This window comes from Eptesicus fuscus, chromosome 11, assembly GCF_027574615.1.
Source record: "Eptesicus fuscus isolate TK198812 chromosome 11, DD_ASM_mEF_20220401, whole genome shotgun sequence".
In the NCBI taxonomy this organism is placed as follows: Eukaryota; Metazoa; Chordata; class Mammalia; order Chiroptera; family Vespertilionidae; genus Eptesicus; species Eptesicus fuscus.
This window is the reverse complement of record NC_072483.1, coordinates 25,676,803-25,699,934: the sequence shown is the minus strand read 5'-3', so window position 1 is coordinate 25,699,934 and position 23,132 is coordinate 25,676,803. Positions and strand designations below refer to the sequence as shown.

The 23,132-nt window shown below is 42.0% G+C and overlaps 1 protein-coding gene across 1 annotated transcript in view; it reads left to right on the top strand.

Annotated features, from left to right (window-relative positions):
• Positions 1-23,132, top strand: part of GTDC1 (glycosyltransferase like domain containing 1) — a 364,616-nt gene that overhangs the window by 23,766 nt on the left and 317,718 nt on the right. The window lies entirely within an intron of this gene.

Below are 23,132 nucleotides of genomic sequence, written 5' to 3'. Positions count from 1 at the left end.
GTGACTTAGTGTTACCCACTCTAGAGTTTCATATAAAGAGAATCATACATTATGCACTCTTTTCAGCATAATGTTTTTTAAACGTAACTATTATTGTATGTCTTAGTAGTTCTTTTTCTCTGCAGAGTAGTGTTCATTCTATAAATCAGTGATGGGCAACCTTTTGAGCTTGGTGTGTCAAACTTCGCCAAAAAACTGAGCATAACTCGGGTAGTGTGTCACTTTGAGGAAAAAACATTATTTCGCAAATGTTTCATCCTCAGGAGCAGCAAATGTTTCATCCTCGGCATGCAGCCACGTGTCATCAGAAATGGCTACGCGTGTCAGTGCTGACACGCGTGTCATAGGTTCGCCATCACTGCTATAAATGTTCCACAGTTTGCTTATCCATTTATCTGTTTAGGGACATTTGCAGGTGGTGGTTCTAGTTTTCATGTACAAGTCGTTCTGTGCATATGCTTTAATTCTTCTGGGCTACATACCCAGGAGTAGAATTGGTAAGTGTATATTTAACTTCTATAGAAACTGCAAGGTACAAGAACAATATACAGAAATTAGTTGTATTTCTGTACACTAGCAATGAATAAAATAAAAGTGAACTTAACAATCCTATATAATAAAGAGGTAATATGCAAATAGACCATCACTCCAACACACAAGATGGCTCCCCATGTGGTCAAAGATGGCTGCCCCCATGTGGACACAAGATGGCTGCCACAAGATGGCCGGCAGGGGAGGGCAGTTGTGGGCAATCAGGCCAGCAGGGGAGGGCAGTTGTGGGGGACCCAGGCCTGCAGGAGAGGGGGGTTGGGGGAACCATGCCAGAAGGGCAGGGCAGTTGGGGGGGACGAGGCCTGCAGGGGAGGGCAGTTGGGGGGGGACCAGGCCTGCAGGGGAAGGCAGTTGTGGGGGGGACCAGGCCAGCAGGGCAGGGCAGTTGGGGGGGGACCGAGGCCTGCAGGGGAGGGCAGTTGGGGGGGGGGGCCAGGCCTGCAGGGGAGGGCAGTTGTGGGGGGGGGGAACCAGGCCAGCAGGGCAGGGCAGTTGGTGGGGGGACCCAGCCTGCAGGGGAGGGCAGTTAGGGGTGACCAGGCCTGCAGGGGAGGGAAGTTGGGGGGACCAGGCCTGCAGGGGAGGGCAGTTGGGCAGGACCAGGCCTGCAGGGGAGAACAGTTAGGGGTGAGCAGGCTGGCAAGGGAGGGAAGTTAGGGGCAATTGGGCTGGCAGGGGAGCAGTTAGACATTGATTAGGCTGGCAGGGGAGTGGTTAGGGGGTGATCATGCTGGCAGGCAGAAGCAATCAAGCAGGTAGGCAGGCGAGTGGTTGGGAGCCAGCAGTCCTGGATTGTGAGAGGGATGTCCGACTGCCCGTTTAGGCCGATCCTACTGGGATCGGGCCTAAACAGGCAGTCGGACATCCCTTGAGGGGTCCCAGATTGGAGAGGGTGCAGGCTGGGCTGAGGGACACTCCCCCCCCCCCCGTGCACGAATTTTGTGCACCGGGCCTCTAGTTTTATTTACAACTAGAGGCCCGGTGCACGAAATTCGTGCACGGAGGGGGGGTTGTCCCTCAGCCCAGCCTGCACCCTCTCCAATCTGGGACCCCTCGAGGGATGTATGACTGCCCGTTTAGGCCCGATCCTACTGGGATTGGGCCTAAACGGGCAGTCGGACATCCCTCTCACAATCCAGGACTGCTGGCTCCCAACTGATCACCTGCCTGCCTTTCTGATTGCCCCTAACCGCTTCTGCCTGCCAGCCTGATAACCCCCTAACCACTCTGCTGCCAGCCTGTTTGCCCTCAACTTCCCTCCTCTGCCAGCCTGGTCACCCCTAACTGCCCTCTCCTGCAGGGTTGATCACCTCCAACTGCCCTCCCTTGCAGGTCTGGTCCCTCTCAACTGCCCTCCCTTGCAGGCAGGGTGCCTCCCAACTGCCCTCTCCTGCTGGCCATCTTGTGGTGGCCATCTTGTGTCCACATGGGGGCAGGATCTTTGACCACATGGGGGCAGCTATATTGTGTGTTGCAGTGATAATCAATCTGCATATTACTCTTTTATTAGATAGGATAGCACAAGAAATCAAATAGGAACAAATTTAACAAAAGCAGCACAAAAATTATATTCCAAAACCTACAAAAGTTGGAAGAAATTAAAGAAATAAATAGAAATATATTGCATGTTTGTGCGTCAGAGAAGTTAGTAGTGTTAGGTGGCAATACTCTTCCAAATGAAATACCAATTTAAGACAATCTCTGTCAAAATCATAGCTGCCTTTTTTTTTTTTCTTTCAGAAAATGAAAAACTGATCCTAAATTTTATATGGAAATTTAGGTTACCCAGAATACTCAGAATAGTCTTGAAAAAGAAGAAAAGTGAAAGACTCATCCTGATTTCAAAACTTATTACAAAGCTACAGAAATCAAGGCAGTTTGATACTGGTAGAATGATAAACATATAAATCAGTGGAATAGAATTGAGAGTCCAGAAATAAATACTGACATTTATGTGTAATTGACTTTTGACAAGGGTGCCAAGATAATTCAATAGAGAAAGAATAACCTGTTTAACAAATGGTGTTGGGACAACTTTGTATCCATTAGCAAAATAATAAAGTTGGACCTTTTTTTCTCAATACCATCTATTAAAATTAATGTCAAATGAAAGAACTAAAACTATAAAACTCTTAGAAGAAAACATGAGAGTAAATCTTCATGTTCTTGGGTTAAGCAAAGCATTGGAACATACCAAAAGCACAAGTGACAAAAGAAAAAATAGGTAAATTTGACTTCATCAACATTAAAAACTTTCATATTTCAAAAGACACCATCAAGAAAGTGAAGAGACAACCCACTGAATGGGACAATATATTTGCAAATTGTATCTCTGGTAAAGGAATTGTATCTACAATATATAAAAGTAATCAAAAGAAAAATAATTTAAAATGTGCAAAGTGTCTGTGAAATATGTCTATATGTCAGATATGTTCCTTTTTAAAAAATTAATATTTATTGAAAGTGTTACAGATGTTTTCCCCCCCCATATGTTCTTTATTCCTTTTACTTGTTTTTTTCTGCTTTCACTAGGATTAGTATTTATTTTTAACCTCATCTTTGGATTATTAGCTATATATATTTGTATATTTTTATTTTCTGGTTTCTATTGGATTTATAATACTAGCTTTCCTGTTGCAGGAAAATTCCTGCAATGGGATTTCCTGCTGCACTCTCCCTGCCTCCGTTCCTCCCTTGCCGCCCGCCTCGCCTTCTCCTCCGGCCCACCTGCGTTTCCCTTCGTCCCCGGCCCCGCCGCCCGCCTCGCCTTCTCCTCCAGCCCGCCCGCGTTTCCCTTTGCTCCGCCATTGTCGCCCGCCTCCTCCCCGCCCTTGCCGCCCGCATCACCTTCTCCTCCAGCCCGCCGCTTTTCCCTTCGCCCCCGGCCCCGCCTCCGCCCCGCCCTTGCCGCCCGCCTCGCCTTCTCCTCCAGCCCGCCCGCGTTTCCCTTCGCCCCCGGCCCCCCTCCGCCCCCCCGGCCCCGCCTTCTCCTCCAGCCCGCCTCGTTTCCCTTCGCCCCCGGCCCCGCCTCCGCTCCGCCTTTATCACCCGCCTTGCCTTCTCCTCCAGCCCGCCTTCGTTTCCCTTCGCCCACGGCCCTGACTTCGCTCCTCCCTTCTCCTCCCCCCGCCCCCCTGGCTTGCTTGCTTCTTCAAAGCTTTACTCCCCTTTGCAGCTCTTGGCTTCTTTGGACACTGTCTTGATATGCAAATTAGCCGCCATCTTTGTTGGGGCAATTTGCATACTTGTCCTGATTGGCTGGTGGGCGTGGCTTGGCTGGTGGGCGTGGCTTAGGTGTAGCGAAGGTGCGGTCAATTTGCATATTTGTCTATTATTAGATTAGATTTCAACTTATCACAGTCTATATTCCAATGATATTATACCACTTTATATAATTTAAAAGCTTTTACATGTTGCATCTTTTTCCTTCTATTCTTTGTAGTATTGTTGCATATTTTATTTTATGTAAATCATCACAGTGTTTTTTTTAATTAATTTTTTTAAACGTTCAATTTTCTTTTAGAGGAATTGGAAATGAGAAAAAAAGTCTATTATATTTACTTGCATATTTATTCTTTCTTGTGGTCTTCATTCTTTCATGTAGATCCGTGCTTCCAAATAGTATAATTTTTCTTCAGTCTTATGAAATTAACATTTCTTGTAGCACAGCTCTACTGTCAACATATTCTCACCTTTTATTTGAAAATGTTTTATTTAGCCTTTATTTTTGAATTGTACCCTGAGTTTTTTCCCCCTTTTATTTTGGATCAACAGGTTTTCTTATCCTTCTTCTCCCTGTAAATAGAATATTGTAATCTGTTGTTTTTATACCTTTGTGCTGTTTAGAGATTCTCTTTGCTACCAGTTTTTAGCTTTTTATTTTTTTGATGTGGTGTGTGTCAGTGTAGTTTTTTTTTTAAATATATTTTATTGATTTTTTTACAGAGAGGAAGAGAGGGATAGACAGTTAGAAACATCGATCAGCTGCCTCTTGCACACCCACCACTGGGGTTGTGCCCGCAACCAAGGTATATGTCCTTGACCGGAATCGAACCTGGGACCCTTGAGTCCGCAGGCCGATGCTCTATCCACTGAGCCAAACCGGTTTCGGCTGTCAGTGTAGTTTTTGGTTAGGTATTCTGCTTGAGGTTTTTTGAGTTTCTTGGAAAGGTAGGTTTATTTATCATTCTCCTCAAATTTGAAAACTTTGAGGCCATTAATTTTTCAAAACTTTCATCTGCTTTTCTTTTTTGGGTTTCCAGTTACACATGTGATTGATGACTAGGTATTACTCACAGGTCATTGAAGCCCAAATCACTTTTTTTCAGCCTCTTTTTTTCTGTTTTTATTTGGGTAGTTTTTATTGTTGTGCCTTCAAGTTAAATGGTCTTGTCTTCTGTATTGTCACAAGACCACCTAGTGCATTTTTAAAAAAAGACATTTTGATTTAATCCCTGGAAGTTCTACTTTTTAAAATAGCTTTCATTTTTTCATCATTGTTATATTTAAAAATAAATTATTGAATACCTTGTTAAGTACACTTTTAATGTACTTGCTTTTTAAATGTCAACAAGTATGCTAGTTCCATTGTTTCGGCCATTTCTAGATCTGTAATCCGTTGTTTTGTCTTGGCAATGAGTCACTTTTTTCTTCCTCACCGTGTGGTAATTTTTGGTTAGCTGATGGGCATTGTGAATTTTGTATTATCGAGTGTCCTGATTTCATTGTCTTTTTACAAAGAGTATTAGTTTTGGTTGGCAGTTTTGAGTTCTTTGTGGATTAGCTTTATCTTGAGGCTGGTTTTTAAATGTTGGTAAGATTGTTCTTGAGTAACCTTTACTGTAGAGCTAATTCAGTCTGCTATTAAGATGTGACCCTTCTTCATGCTCTGTTGGATGTCATGTTTGATCAGTGCAGTCTCTACTCTTCTGTTCTGACCTTGGACATCTTCTAGGCCTACCTGATTTTTGGGTAGTGTTTAGGTTACTGCTCTCTCATATTTGTTCTTCAACCAGCCTCATAGAGTCTTATAATATTAATCAGAAATGGGAATCCGTAAGTAGATATGTGGAAGATCCCTATGTAGATATCCCTATATAGATATGTGGAGCTTTTTTCTCTGCATAGCTGCTTTCTCGTATGCACTACATCCTCACAAATTTCATCCACCTTAGCCTCTCTGAAACTCTAATAATCTACTCCCTCAATTCAGCTAAACCTCCATGGTGCATAGAGTGCCTCTAGGTAGAAAACCAGGGTAACCATGGGGTTCACCGTATTGTCTTCCCTTCTTTAGGTTTTACAGTTCAGTACTGCCGTATTGTGCACTGTCTGAAACAGTTTTATATATTTTGTACAGTTTTCTGGTTGGTTACAGTGGGAAGGGGGCAAGTCTGGTGCCAGTTATTCCAGCATAGCTAGAATTAGAAATGCCCTGTGACTCCCTTTTTTAGTGTTGAACTTTAAGAAAAAAAGTTTTTGTGTACATTTAAAGCAGACTTTATATCTATCTCTATCTATATATTTATATCTCTATATCTATCTATCTATCTATCTATCTATCTATCTATCTATCTATCTATCTAATCTATCATCTATATAGTTTAACTCCTTTCTTGGTGACTTTTCTTTTTTAAAGTATGTTATGCAGACATCTATAGCCTTAGACTATGCTCCCATCCTGACCAGTGTGCTCAGTGGTTAGAGAGTTGGCCCTCACACGGAAGGATCACTGGTTTGATGGGTTTGATTCACCGTTAAGGGCATGTATAGTACCTGGGTTGCAGGTTCAATCCCCGGCCCTGGTTGGGCATGTGAAAGAGGCAACCAATCAATGTGTCTCTCTCTTTCCACTCCCTTCCACTCTCTCTAAAAAATCAATGGAAAAAATATCCTTGAGTGAGGATTAACATAAACAAAACAAAACAAAACAAAAAAGTGCTCTTCTCCTAGTTTTCCTTATTTCTATTTTCTTCTAGTATTTTGTTCATATTGAGACCAGTTTCCATTTTCGGTGACTCTCTTCTTCCTTGAACCTATATTTTCTTTGATTGTCCTTGTTAAGAAAGGAAGTTTTAATATTTAACCTCGGCACTTTAGGGCCTCTCCAGTTAGGCTTTAGTCTGCTTTTGCTACCCTTATTTTCCACTTTTTTAAATACCAAGCAAAATGCTCCAGCATCTGGTCACATTCCTGGGCTTACCTCTTTTTCTACAATACTTTTTCTTTTGCTGAAAGCTCTTCTTCACCTTTCCCTGTCAAAATCTTAATCATTCTTTACAGTCTCTCATTTCTTTATGACCGTGCTTTTTTTAGTAGGATGTTACAGTTTTTTGAGTATTTATCAAATCCTTATAAAATTATAAGTTCATTGAATGATTGAATCATCTTTGATTTGCACATAGGGCCCGATTTAGCCTAGAACCTGGCATGTAGTTGATATTCTGTAAATACTATTGAATCTATATATATAAAAGCCTAAGCGACCATCCTACTGTCCGACTGTCCAGTAGCTATGATGTGCACTGACCACCAGGGGGCAGATGCTCAATGCAGGAGTGGAAACCACAGGCATGGAAACATGGAACAGACTGATGAATCTCAGAGGGAGGGGGGAGTGGGGAGTGCACCGGTGGAGTTCCTCGGCCTGGCCTGTGGGGATCGGGCTGAGACTGGCTTTCCGGGCCTCTAGTATTTATATAAACACTCTTTAAAACAGAAAGCTTTTAGGGTATCATGAAGTTGGTCTCCACTGTGGCTTATTGAATGAATAAGCATATGTGTAAGTGTGTACTACTACTCCAGGCATTATGCTACCCTAAAGATAGGTATTTCTGTATGGCTGGGGTTCTAAAGTAAGGAACAGATAGAAATAAAGAGTCCCTTCATTAGATCTACATAGTGTTCATCCAGTAAAGATTGAGGATTGCTCTTGGCAATCTGAAATGGCACACTACTCATTCTCTGATGTAATTGATTTATTTTTTAACTTTTATGCCGGTCTTCTAGTTTAACCTTATTGGTCAACATATTTTGTTTTTATTCAGAGTAAGCACTATTTATGGTTGCCTGGGTGAACACATAAGTAAACCTTGAATAACTTTTATTCAGAATATACATTTTACAAGACCTGGCTCTTTTTTTTTTTTTTTTTAGTTTAATTTATTGATTTTTTTTTTTTTTTTTAGAGAGAAAGGAAGACATAGATAGATAGATAGATAGATAGATAGATAGATAGAAACGTTGATTTCTTGTCCCACTAATTTATGTATTCATTGGTTGATTCTTGTCTGTGCCCTGACCTGGGATCGAACCTGCAACCTTGGTGTATTGAGACAATGCTCTAACCAACTGAGCTACCCAGCCAGGGCCTTAAATAACTTTTATACAAATGGCAGAGACGGGTATTTCCCGTATGCCATGAGTAAGTGTGTAGATGGGTGCCGTGCTAGAACAGAAGAGGAGCACTTGGGTGTTGGGTGGCCCTTTTAGGTTCTCAGAGGACTACATCTAGTTGTATAAATTAGGAAGGACCAAATGTGCTTTGCTTAGCACACCTTACAGCGACTGAGCAGACTATTTTCAGATAGTCCTTCAGATAGTGAAAGTCATTCGTCATTGCTTAATTTTATACACTCTTGTATTTATTTATACCTACTGTCATTTGCTGAGGTCATCCCTTCAAAAACATGTTCTTGAGGACCCATGATGTGCTGGATGCTTGTTCTGGCATTTAAGATAAAAATGACGTGCCTCCTGGAGGAGTGGTAATGGCCTTCAGGAGTCTTGATTACTGATTGGAGGCCACAGTTTAAGGAACCTGGCAGGTAATGCTTACATTTGCTTCAAAAAGCATGGACTAAATGTCAACCAATGGTTTCAGGTGCTAATTCAACACTAATAGGAATCCGTAATTTGGGTTGCAGTAAAGAAAGAAACTTTATTCTGTGTAAACAGCTCAAATCCTATATAATAAAGAGGCAGTATGCAAATTGACCCTCACACAAGATGGCTGTCCCCATGTCAAAGATGGCTGCCACAAGATGGCCGGCAGGGGAGGGTAGTTGTGGGCAATCAGGCCAGCAGGGGAGGGCAGTTAGGAGCGATCAGGCCAGCAGGAGAGGGCAGTTGGGGGTGGCTGGGCTGGCAGGGGAGGGCAGTTGGGGGTGACTAGGCCAGCAGGGGAGGGCAGTTAGGGGTGACCAGGCTGATAGGGGATGGCATTTGGGGATTACCAGGCCAGCAGGGGAGGGCAGTAGGGAGCAATGGGGCTGGCAGAGGAGCAGTTAGGCGTCGATCAGGTTGGCAGGGGAGGGGTTAGGGGGTGATCAGGCTGGCAGGCAGGCGAGTAGTTGGGAGCCAGCAGTCCCGGATAGTGAGAGGGATGTCCGACTGCCAGTTTAGGCCCGATTCCTGTGGACATTCCCCAAGGGGTCCCAGGTAGGAGAGGGTGCAGGCTGAGCTGAGGGTCCCCCGTCCCCCCATGCACAAATTTCATGCACCAGGCCTCTAGTGTGATATAACACTGTTATTGAACAGCTCAATAGTGTTATAGCTTAGCTATGAGGGGTAGAACAGCACAGCTGTGAGGGGGCCCTTGAACTAGGCAGTCCTGAGGTGAGGCCCCTCTCCAACTAGACAACTGTGCTCCACTCTGCCCTGCTCCACCTGCCCTGCTCCACCTGTCCTGCTCCACCTGCTCTGCTCCACCTGCCCTCATCCATCTGCCCTGTTCCACCTGCTCTGCTCCACCTGCTGTAATCCACCTGCCCTGCTCCACCTGCTCTGCTCCACCTGCCCTGCTCCACCTGCCCTGTTCCACCTGCTCTGCTCCACCTGCCCTGCTCCACCTGCCCTGCTCCACCTTCCCTGCTCCACCTTCCCTGCTCCACCTGCTCTGCTCCACCTGCCCTGCTCCACCTGCCCTGCTCCACCTGCCCTCATCCATCTGCCCTGCTCCACCTGCCCTCATCCATCTGCCCTGCTCCACCTGCCCTGCTCCACCTGCCCTGCTCCACTCTGGTCTGTTCCACCTTCCCTCATCCACCTGCTCTGCTCTGCTCTGGTCCAGTCCACTCCATTTGCTCTGCTCTGGTCCAGTGAGCCATCTTTGGTGTTTCAGCTGTGTGTTTTAACCCTGCCTCCCATAGGGATGTCTGAATGGTTCATCAAGCCTAATGAGAAGAGTTTGAACTGGATGATATGAGTCCTGCAAGTGGAGCAGGGCAGGTGGAGCAGAGATGCATACCTGGGAAAATTAAAGTGTTCTGTGGCAGTAGGGCTGGGTTTAAGAAGTAATTGCACACCTTTTCTTTCAATAGGTCAAAGGTGTATGTATCCCAAAATGTGATTATCAATCTAGAATTATGTGAAAAGGGATCCTACCAGGGTAGGAGGATCCCAGCAGTAAGGAGTTGTGGGTGTACTGCCAGAGATCAGAAGCCGAGAGGGGCTTGGGAGACCACTTTTAGCTGAGGAAGGCACTGCCCCGGCAGGAGGTTTGCAACTGGAGAATCTACCCTTGGAACAATGCACATAAGCTGCCAGGAGAGGAAAAAATATCTTTAAACACTTGCCATAGCCACATAGCACTAGGCTATTTTGTTATAGGATCAGTCAAATAAGAATTGTCCTATATACCTGACCTCTTCTCACCTCCCTGACCTTGACTCTGGTTTGCTCAGAAAACCTAGGAAGGTGGCAGAAGAAAACGAACTTGGTGAGAAGAAAATTCTTTCCCCCTCCTCACTAACAGTGGTCAGCTCTGGGCAGGCTCTAGCTGAGTGGAGTACATAAGATTTAATATTAAATGTACTTTGGAGTTTAAATTATTATTTGGATCTAGTCCTTTAATTCAGAAAAATTTCAAGCCTACAGACATGTTGAAACAGTAATATAATAAACACCTCATACCTTTTATCACTTAGTAACATTTGGCTACATGTATTTATTGTATGTATACTTTTTCAGCCCATGCAAATGACACTTTACTCCTAAATATTTTAGCTTGTTTATCTTAAATATTAAGATATTCTCCTGTGTAATTATAATACCATTATCACACCCAGGAACTTACCAGTGATAAAATAATGTTATATAACATATAGTCCATATTCAAATTTCCCTAGTTATCTATATGAGATTAGTTATTTTAAATTACTGAACTGAGACTTAGCATTTAAAGTGACCAGATGACTTTCTGTTCCTTATGAGGGACCAGAAAAGTCATGAGGATTACTTGAGTTTTTTTCTGAAGGGCAGAGGTTGGTTTATATCTGAATAGGTTGAACAGACCAGTAAGAGACAAAAATAAATTTTTTGCATGAAACTCATCATTTCTTCGTGGTCAGCACATTGGGTACTTTTGCACTGTTTAAGAATAGATTTCCCAAAGATGAAACAAAATTGACAGTGATGATAATTGTTGAAGCCAGGTGATATGGTTCATTAAACTCTTCTCTCTACTGTTGTATTTGAAAATTTCCATAACAAAAAGTCAAAGGAGTTTTAAAGTCTTGTGTTTTCTAATTTGTAGATTTGGAATATTAGAAAGTCACTGAATACATTGTTTATTAGTATTAGTATCAGAAGGAATCAATTTACAAAATGAAAACATAGTAATAATAATAGTTCTGATTTTTGAGTATTTAGTAAATGCCAGGCATTAGGCTAAATCTTTTCCACATTCAGATCTTTCCAAGGTAAATTATGTTAATTTTATCAAAAAAACAATCATTCTTGCCCTGGCCTGTGTGGTTCAGTTGGTTGGAGTGTTGTCCTGTGAACCAAAAGATGTTGAGTTCGATTCCCGGTCAGAGCACATACTCAGGTTTTAGGTTAGATGTTTCCCTCCCTCCCTCTCTCCCTCCCTCCCTCCCTCCTTCCCTCCCCCCTTTTCTTTAAAATCAATAAAAAACATATTCTTGAGTGAGGATTAAAAGTCATTCCTTTAGCCCTAGCCGGTTTGGCTCAGTGGATAGAACCTCAGCCTATGGACCAAAGGGTCCTGGTTCAATTCTGGTCAAGGGCACATACCTTGGTTTCAGGCTCCTCCCCGGCCCGGGCCCTGGTCGAGGATCATGCAGGAGGCAACCAAGCCATGTGTTTCTCTCACATGGATGTTTCTCTCTGTCTTTCCCTCTCTCTCCCACTCCCCCTAAAAATCAATGGAAAAATATCCTTGGGTTAGGATTAACAACAACAACAAAAAAGTCATTTTTAAAAAAAACAAACAATCATTCTTTGGAGTTCATTACTCAGTAGGAAGGCTTATCTTCATCTTTTTTTTTAGTTTGCCATTTGTCTCTGAAGTGAAGATGGGACTGAGCCCAGGATTTGTACTAATAATGGAGTGGGTGACCTGGGTGAAAGTGTAGGTCTGGGTGAAAGTTCATGTTGGGTCCAAAATTAAGGCTAAAGGTTATAAGGAACAGAGTTGAATCTAAGGGATTTCATTGTGGTGCAGTGTTGGCTCTAATTCAATTTTATCAGGTAATACAGAGTTCTGAATAAGATGGAAATGGGTCATTTCTCCCAAGTTAAAATAATACCCTCAACACCTAGTGTTTAGTTTTGTTAGGACTTATTTGGTATTTCAAATATTTTATATATTAGCTAGAGTGATAAATTTGGTGTGGGTGGAATCTTTTTTTGGTACTTTTCATATCGAATATTATTTTTTTCTCACTTAAAATCTTAATACTAAAGCTAGGATTTTGTGATTTTATCCTTAAAAAGTCACTTTTGATGGAAATAAGTAAAATACCACTATCTCTGTACACATCAGATGCATTAATGATTTCTGAGTGTTAAACAAAATTTATGTCTTCCTTTTTATTTAGTTTAATATATTTTGTAAAGTTTTTAGAAATGAATAATTATTAAAACGAATTACACTGATAAATGAGATGATTGTAGTTGACCTTTCTAAGGGAGACAATTTACTCATTAATCTTCAGTGTTTCTTAGCAACACAAAGTATTCCTATCCTGGGAATTTTCATATCTTTCTTCAGACACACATTTGGAAATAGTTTATATGACTTGATGGCTGTCCATCTGTCCTTAAGTTCTCTCACTGCTTTTTCATTACCTAAATGTCCTCATTAAACTTCACATTCATACAATATATTCTTTCAGCTTAATAACCCACAGTTTGACTTGAGGATCATTTGGCTTGTCAAAATCTTAAGAGTTTTGGGAAATAAATTTATTTTGAGTATTATGAAACTAAAAGTTATTGAAAATGTGTTATATTTTTATAATAAAAGAAGTATGAAAATATTGCTTTGGGAGCTAGCTATTTTCTTATTGTCCTTAGCCTCTAGGGAGGTAGCTTAATCACTTGTGATAAAGAAATAGCTTGGTTATTTTTCGTCAAGTATTAAGTTTAGACCATAATTTATGAAAATGCTAGGTTCATAGGGTATGCTGTCATTTATCCATTCAACAAATATTTATTGAGCACTTACAGCATGTCAGGCTCTGTGACAGGCCCTGGGGATATGGTGCTGAGCAAAAATAAGGCATTTCTCCTCTCTAGGAAATAATTGTGATGTTAGAGAGCATGCAATGAAAAAACCTGATCAGCTGCTATGTGAAGAACATTCCAGTAGGAGCAGCATGTATAAAGGAGGCCCCAGGACACATTGAGGACCTGCCAGAAGGCTAGAGAAATTGGAGTTCTGAGAATGAATACTTGCTTTACAAAGAATATGAAATCAGTAGTCATCTTTCCATTGATTTCTACGTATCTGTTTTAGATAATAAATTCTGTTTTCAGATATTAACAGATTTGAAGATCCCTTAGAATGCACTTACTCCAGTTAGTGATTTAACACCTAAATTGACTATTATTACTAGCCCAGGGACAGGGTCCTCTCTTTTTTCCTTGGAACCAGCTTTATGTTCAGATTTCATTTTCAGACACCTTTAATTATTAGAGTTGTGTATTTTTATTTTTTAGAGAGAGTGGAAGGGAGGGGAAGAGACAGAGAGAGAGAGAGTAACTTGATGTGAGAAAGACGCATTGATTGGTTGCCTCCCGCCTGTGCCCTGACTGGGCTGGGATTGAGCCTACAACCAAGGAACATGCCCTTGACCCGAATTGACCTGGGATCCTTCAGTCTGCAGGCTGATGCTCTCTCCACTGAGCAAAACTGGCCAAGGTGAGAGTTCTTTCTTGTGGGAAGTCAAAATTTTGGTTTCTGCTCACTGATCCTAGTTCTTTGAGGCAAAATGACCAGGTCCAGTTTGTTTTAGACTCTTTCGTGTATGTAAAACTTACTGGTCTTACTGGTGTGTAGCTAGCTGCAAGTCTCTTTTTTTCAGGCTCCCTACTCCCCCAATATTTGAAAAATCTCAAATATATTCCAAAGAAGACAGGCTGGTAGAATGGAACACCCTTCCTCTTCTACTTTGCATGTACCAGTTGCCCAGCTTTAATAATTATCAACCCATGGCTTTGTTTGATCAAGTCATACTTAATGAATACTTTCTTTGCCATAGGTGCTGTACTAGTGGCTGGAGCTATAGAAAAGAGCCTGACACAGTTTCTGATTTTAAGGAGCATACATTCCAGTGGAGAAGAAAATAAAAAAATCAATTAAAATAGTACAGCATGATGCAAGAGAATTAGGGGATTATAAAGAAAAAGTACAGGAAAGCCACTTGACTTTTCTGATAAGTGGTAGCACTGGGGGCATTTAGTATATCAATTTAGGCTCAGAAAAAATTCTAGGGAGTCTTGGAGAAAGTGCTTAAGGTAAGTCAAATTTCATCAGACATTGGGAAAGTCTCTAAAATACTCCTCCCCTCCCCATTCTTACGTAATAGCTTATGTTGTCTGTATGTACTTCAGATATTTCTGTGTAGAGGGCCTTTAGTTTTCATTAGACCCTCAAAGAGATCTATGGTTCAAAATAGGGCCATTGAATAGACCCCTATAAGGGACTTTGATTTGGTAGTTAAGTATTTCTAAATGGTGGGCTCAAACACTCACGAGGGTTTAAAAGCCAAAAGAAACTCAGAGACAGATGTTCAGTCAAGTCAACTTCAAGTCATCTGTATTACTGCACACAGGTAGAAAAGCAAACACAGGGTGTGGCCAATGTAGGTTTACAGTGGTTTGTATGGAAAACAATACAATAATAAATTAATAATCCTATATAATAAAAGCCTAATATGCAAATTGACCAAACAGTGGAACGACCAGTGGAACGACCGGTTGCTATGATGTGCACTGACCACCAGGAGGCAGATGCTCAATGCAGGAGCTTCCCCCAGCCTGCAGGCCCCAGTCCAGCTAAGGCAGGTGCCAGTGGGGGTCCCCGATCATCTCGCCAGTTGCCCCACAGATTGGCCCTGATCGTCAGGCAGGCCTAGGGCCTCTACCCATACACAAATTTTGTGCATCGGACCTCTAGTCTTTATAATAAAAGCCCAGTGACTGTATGGCAGAACAACTGGAATGACCGGTCGCTATGATGCGCCGGCCACAGGGGCCACCACCAGTGCTGCTGCCGAGCCCGAGGGCCCCGGGGCCAGTTGCGTGGTCGCTGCCAAGGCGCTGGTAACGAAGAACGCAAAGGTGGCCAGCATGAGCATGCAGCTTGAGATGAAGGCTCTGTGGGACGAATCCAATCAGCTGGGCACCGAGATGACTGTCACCAAAGCTGGCAGGTCAGGGCGCCCCTCTCCCCGCTGCAACCCTCCCCACATGGCGCCAGTTTTGGGCAGTGGCCTTTGGCCTGATCCACGCAAGTGAGACTAAGAAGCGGGGTGGGGGGCGTGGCCTAGCCACCTGCAGGTCCCTCTCGGGGTGGGCCAGCTCCTTCGCTCTCCGAGTCCCAGCTCTAGCGACAGTCCGGGCCAGAGGGTACTGCTCAGGAGGTCAGGAAGACGACGGAGAGAAATCCTGTGGACCTGCCACCTGACCAGCAGCCCAGGACCTAGCAACACCAGAAACGGACCGGCTCAGAGCACACCGAGCTTGCGGGGAAGGCAGCCGCCTGTGAGGGTCCTTGCCACCAGCGACTCCCGGTGGATCCCACCTCAAAGGAATCTCGGTCTTTGGTTCCTTAGTTCAGTCTATCCCAGCTAAAGAGGAGCAGCTAGGCACATTTTAGGGGAGAATTAAGACTGAAACAGTATGTTCTGTTCCGTGGAGATTGCTACCCAGTTGTCTTAGGCCTAAATTTCAGGTGATTGTGGGGCCTGGCTCTTCCCCTGGGGCCTGTGTCTTTCCATTGGCCTGTATTTGTTGTAAGGGCCCAAAGAGAAGAAGGGGAACAAGTTTTCAATGCAATGGATTTGACCAACAAAGGTGAGTGCCGGGCTGTGTCTAATGTACACACAGGGACACCAGCTCTGAGTCCGCCTGGCCAAAGGGAGCTCAGGGCCTGTTTGCAGAGCCTTCTGGTGGTTTCTCTTTCTTTGCTGAGGCCGTCCTCCCTGGAAAGCCTGGGGCCCATGCTCAGTTCCAGCTCAGTGGGTCTTCTCCAGGCCCCTCTCCTCTGGCTGGCCCCACCCCCGATCTGCTCCCCCAAACCTGATCGGGGACACGGACGGCTCACCAACCACCCATGACCCCTTCCCCCAGCCAGCTGGGCCCAATCAGCCCCAATCGGGGTGGGCTGGCCAGACCCCACCCGTGCACGAATTCTGTGCACCGGGCCTCTAGTGATCCAAGAATAAACTGTGTTTTGTGTATTCACAACTGTAAACCTACCTGTGCCACACCTATTATTTGTCCTCTTCTGACAGCTTAGACATCTAATGTATATATGTATGCTTTGACTGTGGATCTTACAATATGAAGAAGTACTTGGTTTAATTATTATACCTCGAGATCAGGGGATTCAGTACCTGAAGAGATGATATTATACCCAAAGTAAAAATGCTGCCTCTCTAGTTTCAAAAGCATGCTGTATGAACACAGGGAAGATGTACGAGTGTTGAGTTACGTTCAAGTCTATTCTTACGTGTACAACCTTTCCAAGGATGCGTTATTAATGATGCTGGCATTTTGAGACCCATGCACTGTCCTTTAGTACAACTACATGAGAGCATAAGCACATATGTCACACGCCCTAATGCAGTAGTTTGGTTTTCTCTTAGAGCTTTTCCAGTCAAGGAAGCAGGTACTGTTTACAGTATATACTAGTCAAATTGTAAGCAGGTGCTTCCCACTCTCACTAATCTTTGCAGTGGTTCTTTCACTTTGTACTTGCTTGTATCCATATATTATGTGTGTCTTCATGGTTCTTCTGTTTTCTTATATTCTAGAATAGATATATGACAAAAATGTGGTAATACAGTCTTTCTTATTCATTTAGAATGTCACTTTGTCCTTGAATACTGACTATTTGATCACCCCTTTTATGTATGATTTGCTTGTTTATTTCTTCTCTGGTTTAAGTTTCAAGAATTATACTATATATTCTGCAGTCTGGCAAAAATGATCAACTCTGATAAATTTTTGTAAAATACCTTGGAAATTTTATTGACACATAGCTTTGTGCAGCATTTTGATTATGCATATGATCATTTGTTATGTTTGAGTGTTTCTGAAATGGAGTTATTTGATAATTTATGTAAATTATCTTTAAAAATGAAATAAAAAGACAAGGCTTATAATTTTGAATTGATAGGATCTAGCTGTTAATAAAATCGTATTATTCTCCATAAAGCAGACTTATAAAAGTCTTATTTCTTATTTGTGTTTCAATTACATGCTCTAAGTAAGTCATACCTCTCTTTGAAAATGTCCCAGTTTATTGAACATTTTTATTCGATTTCCATAGTGAGCATATCGATAAGATAAATTTACTTAGGATAAATTTTATAAATAGTATTGGAAATAAATCTTAGAATTCTAAGTGTCACTATTATTTTTCTTTAATGCCTCTGTTTGTAGTACAGGTTATTGAGCAGTGTAGTGGATAAAACATATAGAGTTTACATTCTAATACAGAAGGAAGGCTTATATATAAAACTTGAATGGAATAAAAGGTATAAGGGAGGTATAAGTACAACTCAGAAAAATATTATTTCATATTAGGCATTTCTTAAAGGATATGGCACTAGACCTGGACTTTAAGTAACTGGTAGAAAATTGGCAGGGGAGATTTGGGAAAAGGACATTTCCAGCTTAACATGTAACATGGAAAAGTCAGAGACACATAGTGTATCATCGAAGAGTCTCTAGTGGTCCTGCGTAGGAGCAGAAGGAGCAATTGGCTGTTTGACTAGAAAAATGGTGTTTGACTGTCTTGTAAGAGTATTTAGATATTATTTGTTAGGCAGTGGATAACCCTTGAAGATTGTAGAACATCTTTATGTGTCAGACTTGTGACTTACCCACGGTTTCATGACAGGTAATTGTCAGAGCTAAGATTTATACCAAATGTTTTTTTTTTGAATGCATGTTTCCTCTCAATTTTAAATGGAAGAATGAGGCAATCAAGCCACACTTTAGGAATGTTACCGAAGAAGTCAAAGAAGTTGGTTTCTTGGATTAGGGCAGTGATTTTCAACCTTTTTCATCTCATGGCACGCATAAACTAATTACTAAAATTCTGCAGCACACCAAAAAATATATTATACATACTTTTTGCGGATCTGACAAAAATAATAAGTATAGTTTTGATTCATTCACATTGGACGGCTATTGTTGTGTTGGCTGTTGTCATTTGTTATATGACAATCTAAGGGAAAAGAGGTCAGGGACCCTAACTAAATAGTGAGGTATGGCATGGTTTAAAATTTTTGTGGCACACCATGTGCCTCTTCTGGAACACTGGTTGAAAATCACTGGATTAGGGAGTAATAGTAGAGGCATGGCAACCAGTTAATTGGAAGGCTATCTTAGTGGTTCAGATAACTGGTAATAATAGGAGTGAAAAGGAGAGTTTGTATGTGAGAGTGAGGTGGCTGAATTGATAAGTCTGGGTAATTAAGAATGCATATATTTAGGAAGTACTTGGAGGAATGAGTTGCTTGTGAGAAAAAAGTAAAAGCAGAGCCAGAAGAGTATGCTATTATTATAGAAGTTGAAACAAGAAAGTTTCAAGGATAGGATAGTGAACACTATTGAATACTGTGTAGGTTTGAAGATACATGAGACCAAGTAAAGTTCATTTGGTGTTTGGTAACCACTGGAGACTCTTTTGGGGGTGACTTCAGCAGACTGATATGGTTAGAAACCAGATAATATAGTATTGATGAGCGCATTTGAAGACAAGGATATGGAGACAGTGATGTAGACTTCTCTGGAAACACTTGGTTGGGAAAGTTGAATGATAAGGGGAAAGGATATTAATGGTTGAGGCAAATGGATGAATTTGTTAATGGAAACAAAGGCCCTGGTGCTAAGGAAGGGGTTAAAGATTTTACAGAGGGGATAATTGGTGGTTCACAGTCTTAAAGGAGGTGGCAGAATTTAACATAGCTGCATAGGCTACCCTTTGAGAGAAAAAGGAACCCTACTTGTAAATTGTGAGGAAAAGAAAATATGTGGGATTATTATTTACTTACTAGAGGCCCAGTGCATGAAATTCATGCATGGGGGGAAGGGTGTGTTCCTCATCCTGGCCTGCACCCTCTCCAATCCGGGACATCCAGGACTGCTGGCTCCTAACCACTCACCTGCCTGCCTTCCTGATCACCCCTAACTGCTTCTGCCTGCCGGCCTGATGCCCCTAACTGCTCCCCTGCCAGCTTGATCGCCTTTAACTGCCCTCCCCTGCCACCCTGATCACCCCTAACTGCCCTCCCCTGCCGACCTGATCACCCCTAACTGCCTCTGCCTTGGCCCCCGCCACCATGGCTTTGTCCAGAAGGATGTCCAGAAGACGTCTGGTCTAATAAGCATATTACCCTTTTATTAGTATAGATAATTTATAGGAGGAGCTTAGTGGCTCATGTTAAATCACCAGGAAAGTTTATTGAAGGAAAAGAGTGATCATCTGCTAAGAGATGGTAGGCAGAAGTGGTATTAAGGACTTTAAAAAAGAGGAAAATATTTGGAGCAACTGCTGTGGTCAAAGAGGAAGCATTCTCAATGCAAGAATTTCTAGCCAAGAATTTAATCATACATTTTTATTGTCACCAACTCTCAAGTGCCTTGTGTCTTCATCATTATTCAATAGTCTGGGAGTCAGAAGGAAGGTGTTACATAGTGAATTTGCTCAATATTAAGGATTGGCAGTTAGACCAGGCAAGGTTAAGTGAGTGAAAGTTTCTTAGCAGTGAGAACACAATTGACATTTTAAATCCTTACTTCTTATGCTGTGATATAAAAATCTTCCACATTTGATACTAATGTATATTCTCAATGATGATTGAATATATATATATGAAAGAATATTGCCCCATTGCGCCTTTAAATCTTTACTCTTCCCCTTTTACTTGATCTCCTTTACGTGGGCAACAATTGAATTAAAATATGGAGGCATCTTGTTGTATTGGAGCCAGTCCTTCTTTCAGGAAACACCTACTGGACAGGTATGACACCAAAAGCACAAGTAACAAAAAAGAAAGTAGGTAAATTGGGCTTTATCAAAATGTAAAGCTTTAGTGCTTCAAAAGTAACCCATCAAAGACAACCCGTTGAATGAGAGAAAATATTTGCCAATCATCTGTCTGATAAGGGACTTGCATCCACAGTATATTAGGAGCTCAATCATGAAGTCTCCACTCCGTTTTTAAAAATGGGCAAGTTATCTGACTAGATGTTTATCAGAAGAAATAAACAAATGGCCAATAACATCATGAAAAGATGCTCATTATTAGGAATATCTCAGTGCCTCTCAGAATCTGATCCCCAATCAGCAACTTCAGCGTCACGTGGGGACTTGTCAGAAATACAGATTCTCAGGCCTGGCTCAGAAACATTTGTATAGCCCAGTGCACAACGAAAATGCTAGGCCCATGTTCAGAAACTATTAATAATTTCAAGATGGCGACAACAGAGCATTAAACCCAGAAGGGGGCCAGAGCAAGCCTGTTCATGCACTCAGGAAGCCAGCTCTATTTCAGGCCTCACCCAGACCCAGTGACAGGCACGGCTCAGCAATCTGTTTCAACACGCTTCCAGATGATTCTTATGAATGTGTAAGTTTGAGGCCATTTGTATTAATTTTCCAGAGCTGCCATTACAAACTGCCACAGATTGGGTGGTTTAAACAATAGAAATTCATTTTCTTACAGTTCTGGAAGGTGGAAATGCAAGATCAAGGTGTTGGCAGATTTGCCGTTTTCTGTGGTCTCTCTCCTCGGTTTGCAGATGGCCACCGTCTTTCTGGCCACCCTGTTTGCTTTGTGCTCATGTGTCTGTGCATCCAGATTACCTCTTATAAGGACACTAGTTATACTGGTGTAGAGCCTACCCTTATGGTCTCATTTTAAAGGCCTTATCTCCAAATACAGTTACATTCTGAGTTCCTAGGGATTAGGGCTTTAAGATATGAATTTTTGGGGAACATAGTTCAGGCTATGACTCCACTGCCACAGGTCACTGATTTTTAGGGCCGTATTATATCCAGTTGTATGATTATGCTCCTATTTATCTTTCATGCTTTTGACAGATATTTGGATTATTTTCTATTCTTTTCCACTCTATCAGTTCCACTATGTCAGTTTCTTTTTCTTTTTAGTTGCTTTTTCAGTTTTTATTTACTTTTGATGGATATCTTGGTAAACTTCAAGTGTTCTGAAGTCACTTGAATTAAAGCAAACAAAAACAAAATCATGGACTGCCTTTTGTTTAACAGAAGGCTATACTCTATAAGCTAAATTTTGCCAGCATGTAATTTTCAATACTGGCGTTTTTGCTTCATGAGACAGGATTTTCTATGTTTCCAGCACATGTGGTTTTGGACCATGTTTTGAGTTAACTACACAAGCTATTATTTCCATATATGGGTGTGTCTGTCATAATGATACTAAATAATTTCTTTTTCTGTTTGTAAATAAAAGAGAACAGTGACTCCATCATTGTGTATGCACTGTTTTGGGTTTTCTTGACATTTTGCAGCTCATTATTATCATCTTGGAATAAACTGAATTCCTGTTACTTTTAACTTTTTATTCTGTTAAGAGTAGTAATGTTTATTTGGGAAATATTTGTTAATGGTATTTCACTAAAAGTTAGGCCCATTTTTTTTTTTAATCAAGAAGTAGAGTTTTGTAGCAGGCTAGGGCAACATTTTTTTGTGTGTTTGCTAGTTTCTAAATGTTAGTTATATACTTTATAATTTTATTCCCTTTATTTAAATTTTATTTCATTTATTTAAATTTTATTCCCTTCTCTCTACCTCTACACCCAACCTCATAACTTGTAACAGACACATATTACATGTGTCATTGATAGTTTCAAAGGTCTAATGTACCTATTGATTATCTGGATATAGACTATGTAGTCCTCCCTAGCTTCCACCCTGCCAATCCTTTGGCTATTTTCCAGCTTGTTAATTATATCTCCATTAATAGCCCTGTGCACGAATCCGTGTGATAGTAGGTCCCTGCCAACCTCCTGTAGCTCCCCCCCCCACCCTCCCCTCATAGCTTGCTGCCCTGCCCCCTCCTGTAGCTCTCCACCTCCCACTTGCTTGCTGCCCTGCCCGCTCCTGTAGCTCTCTGCCGCCCGCTTGTAGTTCGCTGCCCCACCCTCCTGCAGATCCATGATCTGGTCATTATGCAGTTGGTTGTTATGCCTCACGACATAACGGATAATTAGCATATTCCTCTCTTGTTATATAGGATTATAAAGCTATGCTGTACCAAAGAGAAGATAAATGCCATCTTCCTAATTAATCACTCTTTGGTAGCTGAAATGGTAAGACAAAAAGAAGTTTTAGGATGATAATAATTGAAACTAGCATGATCTGGTGCAGTGTCACCTGGGAGTTTGTTCAAGTTGCAAATGCTCGGGCCCCACCCGACCTGCTGAAGTAGATGCCTTTCAGGTGATTTCCTTGCTTTCATACAGTTCTCTAAGGACAGGGTAGTATGTGGCTAGAGCAAGGCATGTCTATAGCTTTTCCTTGTGGTGGGCGGTGAAGTGAGGAGTGTGGGAGGCTGGAAGACTCTGAGGAAAGGGGGCTTTGATCCTTTCGTTTTTACTGGCAAACATACACTGGTCTTCAGGGATGGACTCTTCATTATCAGTTATTTGTGTTTTTTCACTCTATGCCAGCACGAATCTGTTAAATCTGTGGAACCTTTTTTGTACATTTGGTAAAATCACTTATTTATTGACTATTTACCTGTATGAGGCCCATGTTTGGCTCTCTAGAAGATGAAAGGAAATGTAGGTGGTAGTTCCCACTCACATGCTTTGGCATCATAGAGACTTGGGTTCAAATCTTGGCTCTGAACTTGGCTTGCAGTGTGATCTTGGACAGAGTTATCAATCTCTCTGCCTCTCATGTTCAATGAAGGTAACACCTACTGTGTATTTCTTACCGGGATGGTCAGGAGATTAAATGAAGTAATGTATATGAAGCACTTTAAACATAATAGGCACTCAGTAAATGGTGGCTGGATGCTATTATCATCATAATCATCATCATCTAGTTATTT